The sequence below is a fragment of the Cololabis saira genome, chromosome 15, assembly GCF_033807715.1.
Source record: "Cololabis saira isolate AMF1-May2022 chromosome 15, fColSai1.1, whole genome shotgun sequence".
Taxonomy (NCBI): Eukaryota; Metazoa; Chordata; class Actinopteri; order Beloniformes; family Belonidae; genus Cololabis; species Cololabis saira.
Window position 1 is genome coordinate 14,302,701 of NC_084601.1, and position 21,807 is coordinate 14,324,507.

Sequence of the window (21,807 nt, forward strand, 5' to 3'; positions counted from 1 at the left end):
CAGAGAATGGATCCCAGAGGAAATGACCAGAATCCTCAGGGGCAGAAATCCAACTAAATGCTGTATTGAATCATGAGCTCAAACAAGACAGTTTAAGGAGCATCAGAAAGTAAGGGCTTATTTAAATGGAAAATGATGGGGCCCTTTTAGGAGCGACTAATAGTCCCGGGATGTACAGTTAGTAAATGGAACAAACATTCTCAATAATAAATCAGACCAGGTGGCAGCAGTGAAAAATAAGGTTAGCAGAAATATTGCTGTTGAAACTGACACAGCAAACGTAAACTGACATTTCTTCCAATGCTGAGAGGGGACGGCAGTCCCTGCTTGTTCCAGCAAGACTTCAAACAACAGCAGGATCGGGCCATAATTAAAACTATTGCGCAACCTATAAAGACTAAAACTAGTAATAATAATGTCCAGATTTATATTTAATATAAGTTTGTTTTATAACGTCCCTTTGACCACCCCTACACCACATAACATTAATAGATTATTTTATTCACCCATTAGACAATATTCAGTCTTCAATGAGAGCTGATTGTGTAATATGCATGAGGCAGAAAAGCAGAAATGCATAAGGTAAAGTAAAAAGAGGAGACGAGGGATTGTAAAAACAAGGAATGCATGTATAAAGAAAAAGAAAAACAAAATATATATAATTCTGCTTTTATTTTTAATTACGTCAGTTTTGGTCCTCTATAAACAAGATCATCTATGAGCATGTAAAACAGGTTGAGAGTAATTAAATGGTCAACTGAATGTGAATTCACTTCAGCTTACTCACAGAGTAAAAGCTAATTGCAGCACTCATGCCTGCAGGGAACTGAGATGCAATGGGCCTTTTTGCAAAATCTCTGCAAAGGATAAACGCTAATGATTTTAAATGACACATAACCAGCATTTAGATGGGAGAAGATGGCATGATCAATGCTATCATATATTTTCTTCTTCAGGCTCTGAGGGGGCTTGACTGAGAGATTTTGCTCTCTCTTTCTGTGCACATGTGTCATGCTCTGCAAAATTCATGACCAGCTTTTAACTCATTTAACACTCACATGAACACCGTGAAATGAGCACATTTGCGAATTAATGTTTTGTGAGTGAAATGTCTTATACCTTAGAGACTGAAGTCTTTTAATACATGTACAGTTTGTACCATAGAAATATTTACATTGTTAAAAACATGAGCATCTGAACAAATGCAAAATATAATTTAATCTGTATATTTTTACAACTTCTGTAACAATGAGGACATGAACTCACAGTTGATTTGCAGTTTGGTTTCACTGATGTGTTATTACATCGTCACAATTAATGCAAAAATATTATCCCTCTTAAAAGATGACAGCCAGAGGAATCTCTCCTGGTTTAATTTACAGCAGCAAACTTTAAAATAGACTTAAAGACAGCTGGAAAGGAAGCAGTGTTCCACTATTGGAGGAATTTCAATAAGTCTGGAAAGATGTGCAATAAAAACAACTTTAGAACAGACATCTTATTCATCATTTATGGAGAACAAGAACACCCCACGTTTCATTTCATCACTATAGCCAAGCTGACAGTCACAGCTCCACTGAGCCATATATTCGTTCATTTTGATGTTGTGATAACATCATGAACTTCTTTACGAAAAATTGTTTTCTATCAGACATAATTTATATCATCCACTTTGGCACTACTTAAGCACAGCAGATTTAGGATGTCTTTAAAACAATAAATATCACACCCCTCTTTGTGTGAGGTAGCTGGCACAGAAGTCATTCCATTCAGCTGTTGGATGGGGCTGTGGGAATCAGATGTCACTGAGTTTTCGAAGGGGGCATCCATCATTTTACCGGTGTTTTGTCAACTAGCCCACAACACCGCAATGAGGCTTGACAGCAGAACCAGCATCCTGAGATTGCTTCCTCAGCCCCTTCACGTCTTCCCCATTCAGCTCTTACCCCCTTCTCTGATAGCCTTGTTCAGCCACTGCTCATTTCTCTTTAGCCACAGCCACCTGGATGCCGTCTCTGCCTGCTTTGTCATTCAGCAGGTTCTTATGGGTTGCACCTCTGACCCCGAGCAATCTCACAGCTCTCCAGACTGACTGTCCGGAAAAGCTTCTGCAACCAACCTCCACTGGTAGATTCCATGCGCTCCACCCTTTCCGATGGCTCTTAAAGATGAGAGACTGATATTTCCCCAACGTGCACTCATGTGCCTCCTCAATTCTTTCCTCCCAGTGTACTGTCAACTCTAATAGGGCCACGTGCTTTGTTGCCTGAGGCCGCAGTACACTGTCTGGTTGGAGGCTGGTGTTGACAATCTCCTCTGGAAATTTGAATTGCCCTCCAAGGTCAACTCTCATTTCCCAGTCCTTTTCCATACCAGGCATGAGAAAGCTGGGCTTTTGTCTTGGGCCTTTGTTCCTTTTCACTTCCTCTCCTTCCTGGTCCAACAGCAAGTTGCGGCAGCGCCTGATCATGGCACCTCCTGAACCTTCCCTCAGTCAAGCTTGCACGACAGGATGACAGAACCGGTTCCAGGTTTGCTGGTCTCTTGCACTGCACACAGGAGGGATCCTCTGTCAAGCTCCATCATTGGAGGTTTGTTGGTACTGGGAGTACATCATAGATGGAGCTTAGGAGGAACTTTATCTGATGCCCCTCCATATGTTAGATGTCTCTAGACACTGTCCCACCGGGTCCAGCTGCCCTGCTGCTTCATGGCCACTGCTCTAGCGTGTTGGTCCTTTTCCTCACCTGCCTGAATCTCCTTCAGCACATCCCTCTCCAGTCCTTTGCCTTTGACTCCTTCCAACTTGCTGATGATTAATGACTCCCAGGCCCATCCTCCCCTGAGTCACCATGCTCACGATGTCTGCATGTTGTAAGCACTCCTCTGCTTCCCTTAGAGCTTCACTGGTTTCACAAAATCATGACTAAGTGGATTTTGGCTGTCTAAAACTCTTCCACTACTGATCTGTTTGGCAGCTGCACCTTACTCCCAGTGCTGTAGAGACCAATAGAGCCATAATTCTTTGGGACAGAGAGTCCCCAGAGAGTCCATGGTGTGTTGTTGATTTTCCTTTCCAAAGCTTTCCACTGTTTTCACAAGCATTGGCTACAGGAGTGTTGAAAGGATGCCGTGTTGGTAACCCCAGGCCTTGTACTTGCCTGGCAGGTCACTCCTCTCCAGGGCTACTCTTCTTGGTAAAGCATCTCCTTCATGCTTGCTTTGTCATTTAGGTTGGGTCTGTACAACTGCCCAAGGCTCTATACAAGCTCCTCAGTGACTGTTAGGATCATATCTTTGCCCATCTTAAACCACAAGCGATCTTGGATGTGGCATCGTTTCAGGACCAGGCTTCTGGATTTTGATCATTTGAACTCCATTTTAAGTACCTTAGTGAGCTCTACCAGGTTTTCCCTCCGGGACTGACCTTGCTGTGATTGACAAATTGTCCATAAAGGCCCTGACTGGGGCCTGTTGGATGCTACTCGAGAGTACCGCTCCCTGTCTCGACTTCTCCACTAACTTGACCAGAAAGTTCATTACAGCTGCAAAGAGAATCACAGAGATGTACATCCGATCGCATTTCCAACTCCCTGATTGTAGTGAAGTTGCCAAAGGTGAAGCACATCTTAAATTGCTTGCCTTAAGGTATCTCAAGAGCAGCAGTTGTAACTTCTGGGGAATGTGGTAGCGTTTGTGGTCAACTAACTTGTGCGGTATTGTGCCGTAAGCTTTGGTTAGGTCACAGGACTGCTAGGTCTCCCTGGTTCTTCTTTGCATCCTCAATAATCTTGGAGATGATGCTGTTGTGTTCAATACAGCCGGGGATTCCTGGTACTTTTTTGTACAGCAGTATCCCTGTACCTGTTAATGAAGAAGTGAGTCAGCCTCCTTGCTAGGCTTCCAAAGCACACCTCCCCCTCCACATTCAACAGCAAGATTGTGCGGAAGTCTTTGATGCTGGATGAGTCCTCCTTCTTCGGGTTGAAACACCGCTGAGCAAACTTCAGTGGCCTCCAAAGACGTCTCCTCAGTCTTTCACAATTCTTATAGACTCGGAATCCCTTTCCGCCCCAGTGGAGATCTTCCCCTCGTCTTTCGGATAAAGTCGTTGACCTGCTGCCATCTGAGCTCTCTATCATTGAAGGAGATGGGCGGCTCCTCTGTGTAGTACAGCTTCCCCTTGAGAACAAGTTCTCTCTCGCCTTGGATTGCTGTGCACTTTACAGAGATGCACTCAAGCACAGCAGATTTAAAAATGAATGTAGAATCTGATTTCTGTTCAGACTCTTTTCTTCTATTTAGATTTCTCTGAGCAAAAATAGCCTCATATATGCCATCAACCTTTTGTTTTAGACCACTGGAATACCAGGCAGATAAAGATTTTCTTTTTCAATTAATTTATTCTTATATGTTGGATATTATCAAAGCTATGTACCTCAAGACTTTAAGACCCTTGAAACAAACAATGAATCTATTTTCTGCCAAGCACTTTGTGTAAAATTGCTTTGGATTTATGCTCTAAATGGATTAACTGTAATGCCGTAACTGCAAAGCTGCGACTCCAGCTGTTATTAATCCTATTAAAGCTTGTTTGTGTGGCTCAAAACAGTATTCCTGGTTTGAATCTCAGCTGGATTTTTTCTGTATGGAGTTTGCATATTCTCGCTGTGACTCTGCAGATATTCTCCAATACTTTAAGTGGGGTTGGTTGATGACTGAGTTGTTTGTCTTTGTTACCCTGTGAGAGCCTTTGTGATCTGTTCAGGGTGTACCTAATCTCAGGGTGTACCTAATCTATTACCCAAGGATGGATGGACCACAGATACATTTTCAATAAGAGATTAGCTAATAATACTATACAGAATATTATTATTATTATTATTATTATTATATTATTATAAGCATTTATGCAAGCCGACATATCAGAATCTAAATTTACTCAACATCACTCTCAGCAATATTTGGCCCCACAACATTATCAGCTGGTAACTGCTAACGTTCACATGATTATGCTCTGTTAGGTAAAGACCTAACAGAGCATAATCATAATTATTCATATTTTAAGGCAATACATTGTGTAGTGTAGTTTATTTCACTAACAGACTGCCATGGCTGGTTGTGGGTTGGCATGACGCTTAACTAAACAGCAGACAGCTTGTGTTAATCAAAGACTGGTTGAACACAATGGTCACTTCTAAATTTGCCACTAAACAGCATTTGAAACAGGCAGTAGTGTTGCCAATGTTTGACGGCAACCTCACAGCTCCACTAGCGTGGATTAGCTGGAGGCGCTGGCGGATCATATCAGAACCCTTTTAAGTAGAAGCGGCATGAACAGTATACCAGGCAGCCTAATATACAGCATTGCCAGCAGCTGGTCAAGTGACAGGGGGACCCAGCGCCTACTTGCAGCATGGCACTGTGAAGTACGAGGAAAAAACAGGCTTCAAACGCACTTTTCAGAAAACCTATGGATCTAGGGTGCCTCAAACTAGTAGCATCTTCCAGACAAAATGTGGGAACAAAGATATACAAACTGAATCCTTTTTTTTTTTTCCTTTTTTTTTTTTTAGTAATTGCTTTTGCATTTGAATCTTATTTTATGCTTATTTTTCGCAGTACAGTACATGTCAGGCCTTGCGTGCAGCAGCTGTGGTCACGCACAGGCCAGATTTTGTTCCAGAACCTGGACCGCTGTTTGATTCAGCGCTGAATAATTGAGCCCCCGGCCCCTGGACGTCTGCTTCCTGAAAATGTAATTATGAAATGTCGAGTATCACAAACACCAAGAACACAAAGAGGGGAACAAAAAAAAGCACTTCAACTTAGAAAGTCATCATGATGGAAAATGTTTTTATTCATGTGATGTTATCACAAACAAATGTTGTATTTTTATTACTGTATTATGGAGCATAGTCAATTCTTCTGTTTATGCCAGCTGTTACGAAAGTGCTGGATACTGTTCCTCATGCACAAAGAATGACCAGAAAGATGCCAAAGATGCAAAGAAAGATGCTAACCTTTGACTGAAATATCGCCTCGCTGCACTACTTGAGTCACAAAGAGGTAGAATAGTGTAACACATTCTCCCGCCTCAGTAAATGATGAGGTCTCTAGTACCTTTTTTATACCATGACCTCTGCATGAAACACAATCACACATGAATACCTACCCTAATTAAAACTATTTCATTAACATATTCCGAGGGAGGAGAATTAATCAACACAAGAACAATCAAAAGCAATTTTATAGTTATATTTAAAGATCTCCTTGATTATAATAAGGAAGACAATGACAGGCTTGTGAACTGCTGCGTGGGAGGTACTGCTTGGGATGAAACCAAACCTTTGCTGAGGTTCCTAAATCATTTATAGACATAGCCAAGATTATTTTTATTGTTCCTGAATAGTAGATCTAATGACATCATTGAAAATAGGAATGAAGCAATCTTCCTCCTCACTCCAAAACCTTTTGTAAAGTACTGGTGGCTGCAAGAGTCTGAACTTTATTTCCACTATTTGAAGGTACAGGTGTAAGTACAAATCAGTGTGATTAAAATAAAATCTTTAACATTCTCTCTTTTGACTGAGACATTTTATCTATTCATTGACTAAAAGTATGCATCTCTTTCTGCATCTGTAGCATTCTGCTCACTCCTTTACCTTGAAGCTGACTAATTAAGTCGTAATAATGCTCTGAATTTTTAACCTGCTTCTGGTTCCAGACACGTAATTGTAATTCAAAACACAAGTTGCCATACCAACATATTTCATCTCTTGATAGTTACACTCACTTGATTATCTGCTTTCATGACATCACACATCAGTGGCTGAGATTAGTTGTGCACTTAAAAAGCTTTGTATCTCCAGATTTGAATAAGGATGCCAACAAGTTGTCGTCATGGCTACATATCTTGTGTGACATCTGCGGTATCAAGCACAAAAATAATTAGAGATAAAAGTCTTGTTCGTTCAAAGTGAAGGACATAAGGAGATCCGTTAAACTCATTGTCATCCAGCTCAAACTGAGCACACTGAAACCTCTGCTGGGACAGACTCAAGTCACTGCACTAAAGGTATCTTAATTAGTTAATAATTTGGACCTCAGTTTCATTATTATGTCTTCGAGTTATCTTTTGAGGACTTTGAAATGAATTAAAAGCAGATCTGCTTCAGAGTTCTCCTTCTTTTGGCTTCATTTGCATGTGTTTGCATACACTCAGAAGGCAACGTGACAATGCAAGTTCATTATCTGCTGAGGTCGAAAGCATTCTTTTGTGAGATGCGCGATGGATACTGAGGAAATCTGCGCTGCTGGCTTCACGCCACCCCACCTGCATCACACACACATCCATAAACACACAAAACCTTGCGTCCATCTACAGAGGTGAAGCTCTCTCTGTTTCCCATTTTCTGATGTGTCTCTTGTCATCACCATTATCTCTGCCACTTCGATGGCAACCATTTCCAGCCCTAGAAGTGCACGGCCAGCAAAGTACACCGCAAATTGCCCCACAATTAACTAATCAGTGGATGAACGATGAGCCTGGTGTCCTGCGCCGCTGCTATTACAGTCCGCCTCGTAATGACCCATTAAGAGACTCCCCTAAACGTCAAAATGAAGTTTGTGCATGAAGATGTGCTGATAAAAAGTGTTTAACCTTCAGAATCTTCACAGCAGTTCAATGAGATGGATTGACTCACTGTATACTGCACTTATTAGTAATTAACTCGGTGAAATTGGGTCTTTAGATGAAATCTTTACATTTATGTGAAAGCCTTATTACGAGCAGTAAATTACAATTTCCATTGGTTGTGTGAGTATTCAATTCTTAGTCCTCTCCTCTTGCACTCATAACTACAGAATCTGTGATTTAAAAACGATTTTTTTATACACTAAAGAATTGTTTTTCCTAAATGTTATGCCTTTATCTGTGTGTATTTCAGAACCTAAATAAGTGTAGAAACAGAATATTTACCAGGTGTTACACTTTTTTCCTCATATGGGATTCTGTAACCCCCCCCCCCCAAAAAAAACAAAAAACATGAGTGACTTTATTCAGCATAATTTTTAGAAATATATCATTAAAATTCCAAAACCATTTTAAAATTTCAAAACATACTATGGTTATCATGCAGTGCACGCGGACGTGCATGGTGTTTACAAAACACAAAGAAAGTCTGGATATGAAAGATGTCTCTTTGTTTCCTTTGTTTTTCGAGGGTTACTCGACGTGCCGTGTGCACGTTACTCTTCAAGCACAAGATCCCCAGCCCTGCCACGTGTTACTGTGTCCTTAGGCAAGACATTGAACCCACTTTGCCTCCAGTAGGTTGACTGGTATTTGATTGTAGAGACAAAGTGGTGCACGTTATATCGTGAATGCACGTGTAAGAAACATAGCTTTCAATGGTGCTTAACTCACTTATTCATTATTAAATCAGTCAATTGATGCCATGATTGAATTCTACATGTAACTTTTTTATTTATAACATTTTGTGCGACTGAAAGGTTATGTAGGAGTGCTTTTGTTGAAGCATTGTTTTAAAATGTTTTGTGCTGTATTACCTGAAACTCAGTACATACGGGTAGTGAACAACAGAATAAATACACTCAAATGTTATTGTTGATTTTGTTCAAATATCAACAGAGATGATGTCATCCAGAAATCACTTACTTGACCTTTAATATATGAACTAATCTGAAGGTCATAGGTTTACATAGAGAAAAAAATCTAAGAAAATACATTTTGCCAGCGCTTGATTACATTAAAGCAGACTACAGATTCTTTTTATCATTTTACTTCCATGAAATGTTTGATATGCTTTTACCATTGAACCACAAAATAATAAAAAAAATACATTTTTCAAAAGAATTATAATCTTCTATTGGTCAATAAAATAATATGTCAGAAAAAAATAAAAGAAATGAAGACAACTGGCATCGGAATTTGCACAAATATGCGGATGCACAGCAAACTATGAGGACGCAGATCTTTTATTGTTTTTTCTCCATCCAGTCCTGCTACACTTCTGAAAAAAAAAGTTATTTTGAAGGTTGCCCGAGTGAATTAAGTCCAACTGAATGGGATACTATTCCAAGATCTCAAAGAGAAACAAGATTTTTGCACTTTATTTTACTGACCAAAGCGAAGTTACAACAAATTTAACGCTATTTCAGGATTGACTCTTATTTCTGGTCCTTTCGTCTGCAGAGCTGAAGACACTTCATCAGCGTGAGGTGTAGAGCGTCTGAAGCATTTTCTTTCATATTGAAAAGGTTGAGCCATATTCTTCTTGCCACATTCAGCTGCAGGAGCTCCAGCACAGTCCCCAGCACACAGCCAACCTTCTTTATCACTTTGTTCAGCGTCTTTGAGTCAAATTTAAAAAAAACTTTTATCTGTGAAAAGGACAATAATGAAGCTAAGGAAATCTCACATCATCCACTATACATTTAAAATTTGTCACATCACAGAAAAATTTCTTATTAACCAGTTTTCCAAACATGAAAGATTAAAGTACTAATTTGAAAATGATAAGAACATGTCCAGCGATCTCTGCTCTGAAATGCTGGGAGAAGCTGAAGACACTGAAGACGCTGAAGGTCAGCGCTCTGATGAATTCAAATGAACCGCGATAAACTAACAGGTCGACTAAGAGTTCGCTCCATCTTAATCAGATAAATGTGCATCCTCCCACAATGCACCTGGAGTCCAGGCCCTTGTGGTGCGCTAGCAAGGCCCGTAACTCTCTGACCTCTGGGGTGTGGGCCTTTTGGCTGAATTAATCCACAAATGCTGTGCTACTGCAGTGCATCCTGTAACAATGTCGTTTATTTGGCCTTTTAATCAACTGAGCATAAATCTGATTCTCCAGGATGCTGTTGCACTACGACAACATTTGTTGCACAGCATTAAAACGTCACTCTTCACAAAATTAATCCTTCCTTATTTTATTACTCCTCGTCAGATTAATTATGCAGCACAAGTTCCAGAAATTCTGGCATCTAGAAGTATTTCCGTGACTAAGCCGGGGGCTGGATGTACTGGAGGTTATTTATAACATTACCTTGATGTCAAACCCACCCTTAAACATGTGAACGGAAACACAATGACAACCCTCTTACTCCACGATCCGGCACAACGTAGTTGTCGGTCTGTGTTACACCGCTGCGGTCTAATGCACCCCATGCGTTCCCGCGTAAACCGCAGCACTAACGTCATTTGTTCATGCTGTGGCGGCGCCGAGTGCTGCGCCAAGTACAAATAACAGTCGGAGCGACGACTAAATAAGAAGCACGAACTCTCCAGCAGACCTTAATGACGAGACCTTCAGCTCAAAATAAAAGCAAATGAAACGAGGAGGAAACCAATGGAGAAAGAAGAGAGGAGGGAAGGGAAAACAAGCAAACATGACAACACCACTCAGCATGACAAGGGTGGGCCACAGTCGTACGGAATGAAAAAGCAGAGACAATAGATATAAGCCCATGACAAAGAGGAGAGTAAAATGTTGAGAGGTTTTGGAGAACAGAGTCATTATGCTGCAAATCACTTTCGCTTTGCACGAGTCCCTAAAGCCTGAGAGTCTGCCCGGATCCTGTACAAGCACCAAGAAAGATGAAGAGGATGGAGAGGACACAAGTGTGTGATGCTGCCTAAGATCATAGGCATCAAAGCCGAGGATGGAGAAAAAAAAGGCAGTGTTTGAAGTTGAACAAAATTGATGCAGAGAGTATGTTTGTGCGGTAATCCTCGAGTGCTGAAAAATGGCCCAGGAATAAACAATGACAGCGTCCTGCTTTCAAACCGTCACAAGGTCGCATTCAGCTTCAGATCTGCGCCATCAGATCAAAACAGAGACCTAAAATAAGCACAATGTCCCAAACAAGGGAGAAACAAACACGGTCACAACCTCCAGAGTGTGTACTATGGCTTTGTGTGGACGACATCGATCAGTCACTAAAAACCTTAGTAGGTGGTCGATGGCATTTTACAGCCGGCCCTCTGCGAGGAGGGAAAAAAGACAGACAGCTGGATGGTTTGAAGAAATAAACTTCAATTACAGCAAAACTAAACAGGTAGAGACGGACTTCAACACTGAAACCACAACAGACTAACATGTAACTCATATTTCTGTTGGTCGTGTTCCTCAGTAAAAATGGCTTCTGAGTAGGGATGGGCTCCATCAACTCCATCTTTTTAACTATAAATCTATCTCGCTCTCACATCCACCATGTTTGTTACACAAAAACATCATCAACGGGAATTTATCCTTCTTTCTTTCTTTCTTTCTTTCTTTCTTTCTTTCTTTCTTTCTTTCTTTCTTTCTTTCTTTCTTTCTTTCTTTCTTTCTTTCTTTCTTTCTTTCTTTCTTTCTTTCTTTCTTTCTTTCAGGCTCATTTCCTTCCTTCCTTCCTTCCTTCCTTCCTTCCTTCCTTCCTTCCTTCCTTCCTTCCTTCCTTCCTTCCTTCCTTCCTTCCTCCCTCCCTTCTCCCCTTTCCTTCCTTCCTTCTTTTTTCCCTCCCTTCTCCCCTTTCCTTCCTTCCTTCCTTCCTTCCTTCCTTCCTTCCTTCCTTCCTTCCTCCCTCCCTCCCTCCCTCCCTTCCTTCTCCCCTTTCCTTCCTTCCTTCCTTCCTTCTCCCCTTTCCTTCCTTCCTTCCTTCCTTCCTTCCTTCCTTCCTTCCTTCCTTCCTTCCTTCCTTCCTTCCTTCCCCCCTCCCTCCCTCCCTTCCTTCTCCCCTTTCCTTCCTTCCTTCCTTCTTTTTTCCCTCCCTTCTCCCCTTTCCTTCCTTCCTTCCTTCTCCCCTTTCCTTCCTTCCTTCCTTCCTTCCTTCCTTCCTTCCTTCCTCCCTTTCCTTCCTTCTTTTTCCCTTTCTCCCTTCCTCCTGCTCTCTCCTTCCTTCCTTCCTTCCTCCCTTCCTTCCTTCCTTCCTTCCTTCCTTCCTTCCTTCCTTCCTTCCTTCCTTCCTTCCTTCCTTCCTTCCTTCCTTCCTTCCTTCCCGTACGTTGTGCATGGATTTAACGCAGAACCATAAATCAGATTTACACAAAAACGTCATCAACGGGAATTTATCGTTTTTACCGTGAGATGACAAATTCTTATCTATCTTTATCGAGAACGGTAAAATATCACCCATTCCTACTTCTGAGTCGTCCTCCATGTGAGTCATCCTTTTTCTATGATAATGTGGCCTCTTGGTCCACTGGTTTGGACCTTTAGTCACCAAAACCTATTCTGAGTGAACACGTAATCTATAATCAGTTTCCAATAGACAGTTCAAGGAGAGAAAGAAACTTATAAACACACACGTGTGGACGCATTTGCTGCCACAAAATCATAAAGCAAATGTATAATAATAGTAAGTATTTTGCTCCAGATGTCTCTTCTCCAGACTGCATGTTTCAGCTCTTTCCACAGAGGTGCAATAAGATTTCGATCAAGACTCAGAAGAAGACTTCCGAATAGTTCAACGTTTTTGTTCTTAAATCATTCTCAGATGTTTTTATACTTGTGTGTTTTGGATCGTGGTCCAGTTGGAGGACCCGTGGTCTGTAACTGAGGCCGAGCTTTGTGACACCAGGCAGCAAATTTCTCTCCAGACCGTCTTGATTTCATTGGACCGGCTCGTATTCGACGCACCCTCCAGCAGACGCAGCAAAGCAGCTCCAGAGCATGACTGACCCTCCTCTGTGTCTCACAAATGTTGGCCAAAAAACTGCGGTTTGTTTTATCTGTCCAGGGGAGATTCTCTCAGAAGCTTTGAGTTTATGTTTTTTTTTTTTTTTCATGATTTGCTTCTGATCCCTCAAACTGACTGAAGACTGGAGACACCTTTGATACCAATTAAAGGACAGGCTTTTGCTTTAACAAGCTTTTACAAGCAACACCGATTAACTTGACCTTGACAGTTTTGTTAGGTTTTTTCTTCCTCTGAAAGGTTCTGTTGCAGAACGGGTTCAACGCATTGTCTGAGTTTCACGAGTCAGTGTTCAGTAAATTATTACTTGACATCGTTTTGTCAGTTTGAAGTTATTCCAGCGACCATTGTGGGTTTTTATTTCTTTTATGAACGGATACCAACAAAACCATCCACATCTGTATGTTCTATTTATTTTTTTTCTGATTAAAAAAGCAACAAAAAAAACCCATAAAAATAACCACAAAAAAGGCACACGGGTCCAAGAAAAAAATGACTCAAACTGTCCGTGAAATTGGTCATTTTTGCCCAGAATTATCAGACCGATCTTAACCTAAAAACTCCATACAGATGTCGACGTTCCCCAAAATGACCGAGTGCCTCGACCCAAATAATAAGACAAAAGCAAGAGTTTTATTTTATGATATTTGATGACTACCACTAACAGATGGACTGTGTATTTTTCATAAATGGTTTGCTATCTCATGTCAGTGGGCAGAGTGGTTGTGGATCGATCCCCAGCCTGTGAACATATGATATATACGCCTATGATGCATATATATACACATATAGAACCTAGACATGGTTTAAAAGGTGGTACATACGTGCAGAACACTTCCCGTGGGTTAAGAGCTCATTCCACTCACTCACATGTGCTGTGCCGTGATCAGTCAGCATCAATGTTTCCTAATTTCCTAAGCTCCTGGGCACACACAGACCGGCTGATAACCCCGCCCCCCCGGCTGATCCGATGTTTCCTCGAGTTTGTCAAGAACTAAACAGAAAAAGAAAAGAAAGAAGCAAGGTCTTGTGTCTCCTTCTCAAGAAAAGTTCGAGAAGAATTGCAAAGTCAGTTTAAAGGCTAGTTTTCCAAGTCCTTTTAAGGTGCAACCTCCTGCAAATAAATAGATCAATTAAATACAGTAGGTAGGAGGATGGTGATTCAGCAGTTTCACAGATATGAGACAAAGCTATTTTATCTGTGGTAAAGAATGCCTCAAGATCATTTAATGAAATCTTTTTATTAATGGAATTGCTTTTCTATACTAGATGAGAAAAGATATGTGCCACCTCGAGATCTGCATTTCTAAAAGAATCCCTGCAGAAGCGTAAACATCGAAAAAGAATGCGAGGAGACCATAATGAGCTGTTTCACAGGGCTGATTGACAGGAAATATGCCCCCAACAAGAGCGCTGGCAGCTCCAACAATGAAAAGCATTTTAAAATTCTCCCAAGAAGGTTATTCGAACACTCCAATTAATTTACGTCTAACGTCTGGAGCAGGTACGAACAAAATGGGACCGTTGTAGAGGGAAAGCTGAACAGGAGAAATGTCAACAGGACAGAGAGCTGGAAGCAACATCCCCTTAAAAATAAAAATAAGCCAGTTTTTATACCAAACTGTGAGGAATAAACTGAAGAAAATACTTTTCACACAGAATGAAGCTGCGATAAACACGTTGGAGCAGAAATAATGACTGAAACGTGTAATTAAGGTGCTGTTGAAGTGTAAAGATTTATAACTAAATTGAATTAATTTACCAGTAAACGGGGGCACATTTGCACATTTAAAGAAACTTAAAGTGCAAGGTTATTCTTTGATGTCGCCTGAGCTGTAATGACATGTGAAAAACTCTCACAAAGATTCACAAAATTCCAGGGAGTGATGAAACTGATATTCAGTATTCCCGAGAGGAGGACCTCCACCTTGAGATGACCTTATGCCTCCAAAAAAAACAACCTTAGCTCACAAATCATCACGTCCTGGCAAAAATATGGATTAAATTAACATGTACTACATTAATCTCTTCGGTCTAATAAAAAAAAAAGGCAAATAACTCTTCCTTTTGTTTTTAACTCTGGCATTTGAGGGTGTGTGTCTGTCTCGAGCAGTAGTCACGTACCATATGCTGATGTGAAAAAAACAATCTTTTCATCTGAGTTACTCTAAATCTCACTGTTTATGGGAGAAAAAAAAGGCGGAAAAGGGCAAAACCAATTCTGGAGCGTTAATCTCGACACCTGTTTGGCAGACAGCAAAGATAAACTTCAATTATTGTTTTTCTTTTTTTTTTTTCTTGTAAATTCAGTTTTAATTCAGGGAGTGAAAACTGAAAGCCTATTTTAAGTTCTATAACTTTACAAAACAAAGCGGTAGCTGCCTCCATGTGTCAGAGTCGTCTCCTCCTGCGTGTCTCCCCGAGCAACTGAACGCCGTCAGCCGCTGACACCGAGACCCGAACACCCCAGACACGGGAGAGGGAAGGTGAAAGGATCTGGATGTAAGAGAGAGAGAGAGAGAGAGAGAGAGAGAGAGGGTGCGGGACAGGGAAGAGACTGAGAGTGCAACTAACTGTGGAGGAGAAAATAAAAGGATGGAGATGAAGCGGGAAGAAGGCAGGGGTGGAGAAAATCATCAACATCAAACAAGTCAAGGCAGGCTGGTTTGTGAGAGTTGCTTTGAAAAAGGCAGAAAAGGAAAAGAACAAGGAAATGAGGCAGAGGAGAGTGAGAATTGAAGCTACTGATGTTTGAGAAAAGACGTGAATATGACACAGATAAATAGAGAAGGGAGAGAAAGATAGTGAAGGGTAGATACAACTGAACTAATGCTAAAATAACAATAAACTGAAAACTAAGGTCTGAACTACTTTCCCATTAAAAGTCTTAATTGTGTCTTTTAACGGCCACTTAGGGGCATAAACGATCAATTCTGCTGATTAACACGATTTAAATCTGCTGGAAGTTCAGAAACCTTTCAGGGACACTTAATTTGTTTAAGAAACATAATTAAACAACAGAAAAGAGGCTTCAATGACTCTAATAGCATTTTAATAATGAGCTCCCACACCCTCTATAAAAGCTCACTTTCAGTTATACCAATTCCCTGCAATGGCTTTTCTTTGAATCTGGCAAATTGCTTTTTCGCATCTTTAAAATCTGCTTTGTGATTTGGTTTTTCCATTCACCTGCAGGTAAAATGGATTGAAAGGCAATGCTGAACTGATCTGCAAACAGCTTTTCATCATTTCATGTACCAGCAGCGTTGAATCGCTGCTGGTGGTGAGGGAGCACGTAGCTCTGCAGCTGCAGTGGTCGGAGTGGTTCAATTCAAGTATTATAAAAGGAAATCATATACCGGTAATAAGAAAGAGAAAATGCAAATGAATTTAATGGGAAATATTGTACCGCCAGAAACAAGGTTCTGCACGTCTCAGACTCGGGACCGTCCCCGTCTGTGTTTGCTCTATTCTAGCACCACCTATTGATACCAAATCAGATGTTCAATACATTAGTGTTGTAGATTCAGCACCATGTACGAGGGCATAAAATCCAAGGTTTCCTTTGTTTCACATAAACAACCGTGTTGACGTCAGCCCAAAAATCACATGCGAATGCTGCAAGCTCTTTCGGAAACTGCTAATCCAGCCACCTGCACTTGGCAAAGAGTGCTTTTATAACATGAACGGCCGCAGACCGCTCTTGGGAAACATGAACGAAAACGTTCGACAGAGGGAGAAAAAAAAGAAAAGGCAATATCTGACACATCTGTAGGGAATCTGAACCGGAGTATGAGATAGTGATGACGGGCAGAGCTGCACGGAGCTGCTGCTAATGTGCTGCACATATTGCAACACCTAACTTTAATCACATCCTATCACCACTTCAGCTCGCCCAGTAGTTCAAGATAAGTTTAATGTAAGGGTTTCGTACTGCTCTAAAATGTCTTTATTACCTCGCACGGCCCCAGCTGTGTGCTGCCAAGGGATACATCTGTCCCACTGCCACACTTACTGTGTAATCGAAAAGGTTAAACCCCCCTCTTGGACCTGTCTCAGTGATGTATGCCTTGCTAACATGCAAACTTTAGGTATTCTGGATGACCTTTGGGTTTCTGGGATCGTGCAGCCTCTCTGGCGGCTGGAGCGTCGTGAGGGTTTCCACACTGACAAACGCTTCTCTAAACTCACGCTAGCCCTGAGTTTTCCTTGAGTTGTTTTGCTAAGAAAAGCGTTGAGGAGCCAGAAATTTGCCAGAGGTAAAATGAGCAGCTCGAGCTGAACTGCATGTGACGGTGCACAGTCTGATGCTGGGATGCACAGAAGTGGTTATATATATATATATATATATATATATATATATATATATATATATATATATATATATATATATATATATATATATATATATATATATATATATTCATTGTTATTTAATGTATCCATGAAGAAAACGTGATTAAGCTTGATTGATATGCATTTACTGAACCTCCCTGAGTGATGCATATGTGATGGACAGACAGGGCAGGGAACAAAAGCAGTGCATGTGTTGTGCATACAACCATGAATTGATATTTGTGCAGCGTGTAAACCGCGTTTCCCATGGTGACTGACCTAAATGCCGCAAAGTCTCAGTGGGACTTCTGTCCAAAAGAAATGGCAATGTCATAAAAAGCTGCAGAAATGTTTTGTATACATGGACACGAACCTTTTAAAGCCTGTTTTTTTGTTGTTGCTTTGTTTTGTTTTTTAAAGACTGTTGAAACCAAATCCACTGTGAACACATTTATTTTGCATTTTTTTTAATTTGGAGTAAAATGTCCCTCCGAAGAACCATCTCTCTCTACATGCAGACCTCTGCTTCTGACTCACAGATCTCTGGCTTGTGGTCCCTTCAAACCCGAGTGCCCTCCCGATTACCCGTTTCCGACCACAGTTACAGGTCAACCCGCCGCCAGACAGACCACATGTGACACGATGAATGACGACTTTATCTCGGACACTCAAAAGAAGAAGCTGCCAGCAGACTCCCTTCACTGCAGGGCACCTCATGCATCTCAGCCTGCTTGTCTGCACGGATCTCTTCATGGCTGTCTTTCTCATTTTGGGCTTATTATGGATTTGTTTCCCTGTCGTCCCTCAGTGTGGCTCGTTGCTATTCTTGTCTGCATTGTACAGCATGAAGTATATCAGAGTTCTATGTATTTGTGCTGAGAAGCTGACGTCGCTTGCAGTCATACGCGCTCACTGATGCCACTTAAGCCTATAATAAACCCCCCCGATGACATGAGCTATTACTCTAAACGCAGTTATATAAACCCAAAGGAATCCCCAAAAGAAAAATCCTAATATAGCTGCAGACATCTTTACGGTTCCATCACTGTTTCAGGGACGACTGGGGAATGCAATGAGGCAGCATTCAGCAACATTTTCATCTTATTTCACCACCAGATTGTGGTTACTTGGTTCATAAAGGAATGCCTATTTTCCCAAGATGTGAATTTTCTGCAATAATCAACGTGGAGCTACGTGCACGATGCTCGTTTAAAGCATCACAGAAAGGAGGAGAGAAGAGCAAAAGGAAGTCTTGGGTGGATTTGGCTCATGACAATAACACTTATACAAGTCGGCAATGCTTTATGAGACCAAAGGTGCCAGAGGCTGCTGTATCCCCCCCCACACAGATGCTGGGGTCTTAAAATTGTGTGTTAAAATGGCAAATTGCAGAAAGCTTGCATGCGTTGACCTTTGATCCGTGTTATGTGCTACATTCGTGCAACGTGTGCATCATTAAAGTTAGTTAATACTGGTTTATTGCTGCTCCTATTTTGTTTTAATGATTTCACTGAAAGGGCTCATGTGTACAGAAGATGCTGTGTGCTTGATTGAGTCTCAAATGTGTCTGGACGTGTGTGTAATTGTAGCATAAATTAATCATTTTCTCTCTTATTGTGACAAGGAAGACATATTTACATTTGCAGCAGAGCTCGCTGCCTTGTCTGCACAATTTGTACTCCACTGTTGAAATTCCTCTATAAATTTGCACTGATGCATTTAAGATAATCCCATCTGTAGGCGCTGACTGTGGTATTTCTGGACATTAACCTCAATTAAAGACCCAGTCAATCAGGAGAGAATATGATGGTTGGGCTGCTGCGTTCAGCTTTTTCTTGTATTTTTCAACCATTTAACAGAAACCCCCAATACAAAGGCATGTGTCTCATTTAATAATCTTCCACCAACTGGTAAACCTTTCCTCTCAAGCTTCAGAAGCAGGTAATAATGACCCATGTATGGCATGACCAGAAGAAAAAAAAATCAAACCAGTCCATCACCATAAAATCCCACCATACGAGTCTAAAATATGAAATGTAAAATTTGGGGAAAAATTGATTTTTTTAATTATTTTTTTTTGTTGCAAATCCTATATAAACTGTTATTCCGTTAGCCCAGTGATCTGTCTACATTACCCAGGAGAAAGTTAGGAAAGAAGAAGCTTAATGGGTGACTTACAGATCTGAGAGGACGCTGCTCCGTGAGAGAAGATGAGGAGGAGAATGAAGTCCTTCCGCCGAGCCCGACTCAACGCGGCGTCGGCAAAAAGTTTGTATTTGTATTCTTCTTGTTTTCCATCCAGGGAAATAATACCTATGACCAAGATCAATCAAAAGGAGCTACAGTCTCGCCTTTGCTGGGGTGTCCACCCTTTTTTTTTTTCTTTTTCTCCTAGTAACATATGAGCTCATGCGAGGGAGCGGAGTTAAGTGCGCTCGTTAGGAGCGGTGACAGTTCACTACGGTAATCCAAGCGCGCCGAGCAGACTCCCGTTTTACGCAGACTACCGTCCGCGGAGCTCCTCCTCGCCTTACCTCCGTGTGTGTGTGTGTGTGTGTGTGTGTGTGTGTGTGTGTGTGTGTGTGTGTGTGTGTGTGTGTGTGTGTGTGTGTGTGTGTGTGTGTGTGTGTGTGTGTGTGTGTGTGTGTGTTTTAAGACACGGATAGAGAGATGTCTCTTCGCCGCGTGTGTGAGAGCGCGGATTGGACACCAGTGGCTTGTGAGAATAAGACAAACACTGCACAGAATAAATAAAAAATAAAAAATAAATAAATATTAATATATATATATCGTGTGTGAGAGCACGGATTGGACACCAGTGGTTTGTGAGAATAAAACAAACACTGCACAGAAAAAAATAAAAAATAAAAAAATATTATATCAAGAGCGGTTATATATATATATATATATATATATATATATATATATATATATATATATATATATATATATATATATATATATATATATATATATATATACCGTCTGCATTTGGTCTGTGATAGTCCACCGTGACATCTTTAAACAGCAGCGCGTGTAGCCTATTTTCTCATCTCCTTTTCCTCAAATCGAATAGGCTATTTCATTTTACAGACAGTATCGATCGCGCCCTATTTGTAAAAGCACATTTCTTTCCGTCGTAAATCTCCTGTTATCACCATTTAAGTGTATTTCACTGGCCGTGTGCTCACAGATCCGTGACAAATCCCAGGATAGTAGATATCCTGTGTTAAATGCGATTTTCTGATTTTCTATGTTCCTGGAGATAACTTTAAAGGCCCCTCGGCGTCACATTTATGTCAAATGTCGAGAGCACAATAACCCACGAGCGAGTTAGGATGTTATCGTGGACAAATTTATGAGTTGTTGGGTACAGCAGATTTTAAAAAAGCCCGGGGGCAAAAACCTGCTACGCGCCTGAGTGAACTCCGACTATTTGCAAGAAACCAGGCATCCTGTCTAGGAGAGAGCAGGCGTCCGGTGCGCGAAGAAACTTATCCCACGCGTCAAGACCTCTCTCCATCCACGCCAGAGGTCCTTTAAGCATAAGATTATATGCTCGGCCACTTGTGTAGAAGAGTGATATACCCTCCCGGGTAACTCTCTTATGCTTGATTTCTTTCTGTTTGTTCGAATCAATCTGCCTTTTCACAGTTTCGTGGAGACCATTGAGTCTCTACATGGTGTTAACGTGATCCAATCACAAGAATCTGGAAGCACATCCGTTCACATGCGTGCAGGGCCGCCCCTCACTGAATTGGGGCCCTAAGCGAAATGTTATTTGGAGGCCCCCCGCTGCCCACCCTCAGACCTCTCCCCATCCCAAATGTATCATAGGTACAAGATGACCGTATAACAACATGCCACTTAACTTGACAACCTTTATCAATACCAACAAATGTACTGTAAGTACTGTAAGTATATATATACAGTAGTTTGACTGTAAAAAAAAATCTACCTAAAATAATTCAATAATTAAATGGAAAAACTTAAAGGGGACCTATTATGGCATCTAATACCTATTTTAAACAGGCCTTGAATGTCTTAAAAACAAGCTTTTGATTGTTTTTGGTAAATTCATTAGAAATTCAGCCTCTGAGCCATGTCTTTATCATCCCATTCTCTAACCTCATTATCAATGTGGGATTCTGAGTGGGCGGGGAGGCTATGATAATGAGGCTCTGTGCTGATTGGCTGCCTGAATGACGCGATACACCGCTACGAAAAAAAGGCAGAAGCCCCGGCCGGCGGAGTCAGTTGTGGGCGTGGTTTCACGCACCCGTCGTTACATAACGACGGGGAGCAGAATCTGAACGGCTCGTAGAAGCCACATCACACTGGATGGCTCATCCGGGCGGCTGTACAGACACTGCAGAATTTGGTTGCTTTCCTCCTTCTCTGAGTTGGCAGGCTGAGGGGAGACCACTTTATATATGTTAAAGCAAGAGAAAACGTGTTTTTCATAATAGGTCCCCTTTAAAACTGAAATAAATTAACCAATCCGAGTCACAAATAGCCATCAATTACTCATCAAAAGAAAGAGGCTTCCACCACCTCAATCCCCCACAACAAACTGAAAGCAGGTCTAGCAGGTCTGAAGTCCGAACTAAACGTGCACGTATGCCTTTTACAGATGTGAACACTACCACAACGTTAGGAGTGAGACTCATGGGTCTAAGCCCACCCACTCCTACTATTTGCCCACCCTGATTGACAGACACAATTTTTTGTATTATTATTTTGATTATTTGGAATTAATTAACATTT

At 41.2% G+C, this 21,807-nt stretch overlaps 1 protein-coding gene across 2 annotated transcripts in view; it reads right to left on the reverse strand.

Annotated features, from left to right (window-relative positions):
* The window catches only part of calcr (calcitonin receptor), a 69,853-nt gene extending 50,480 nt beyond the window's left edge, over positions 1-19,373 (reverse strand). For both annotated transcript variants that reach the window (XM_061742695.1, XM_061742694.1), the window contains exon 1: positions 19,219-19,373. The gene's annotated coding sequence lies outside the window, so the exon portion shown is untranslated. The remainder of the gene's footprint in view (positions 1-19,218) is intronic.
* Positions 19,374-21,807: the final 2,434 nt, after the last annotated feature.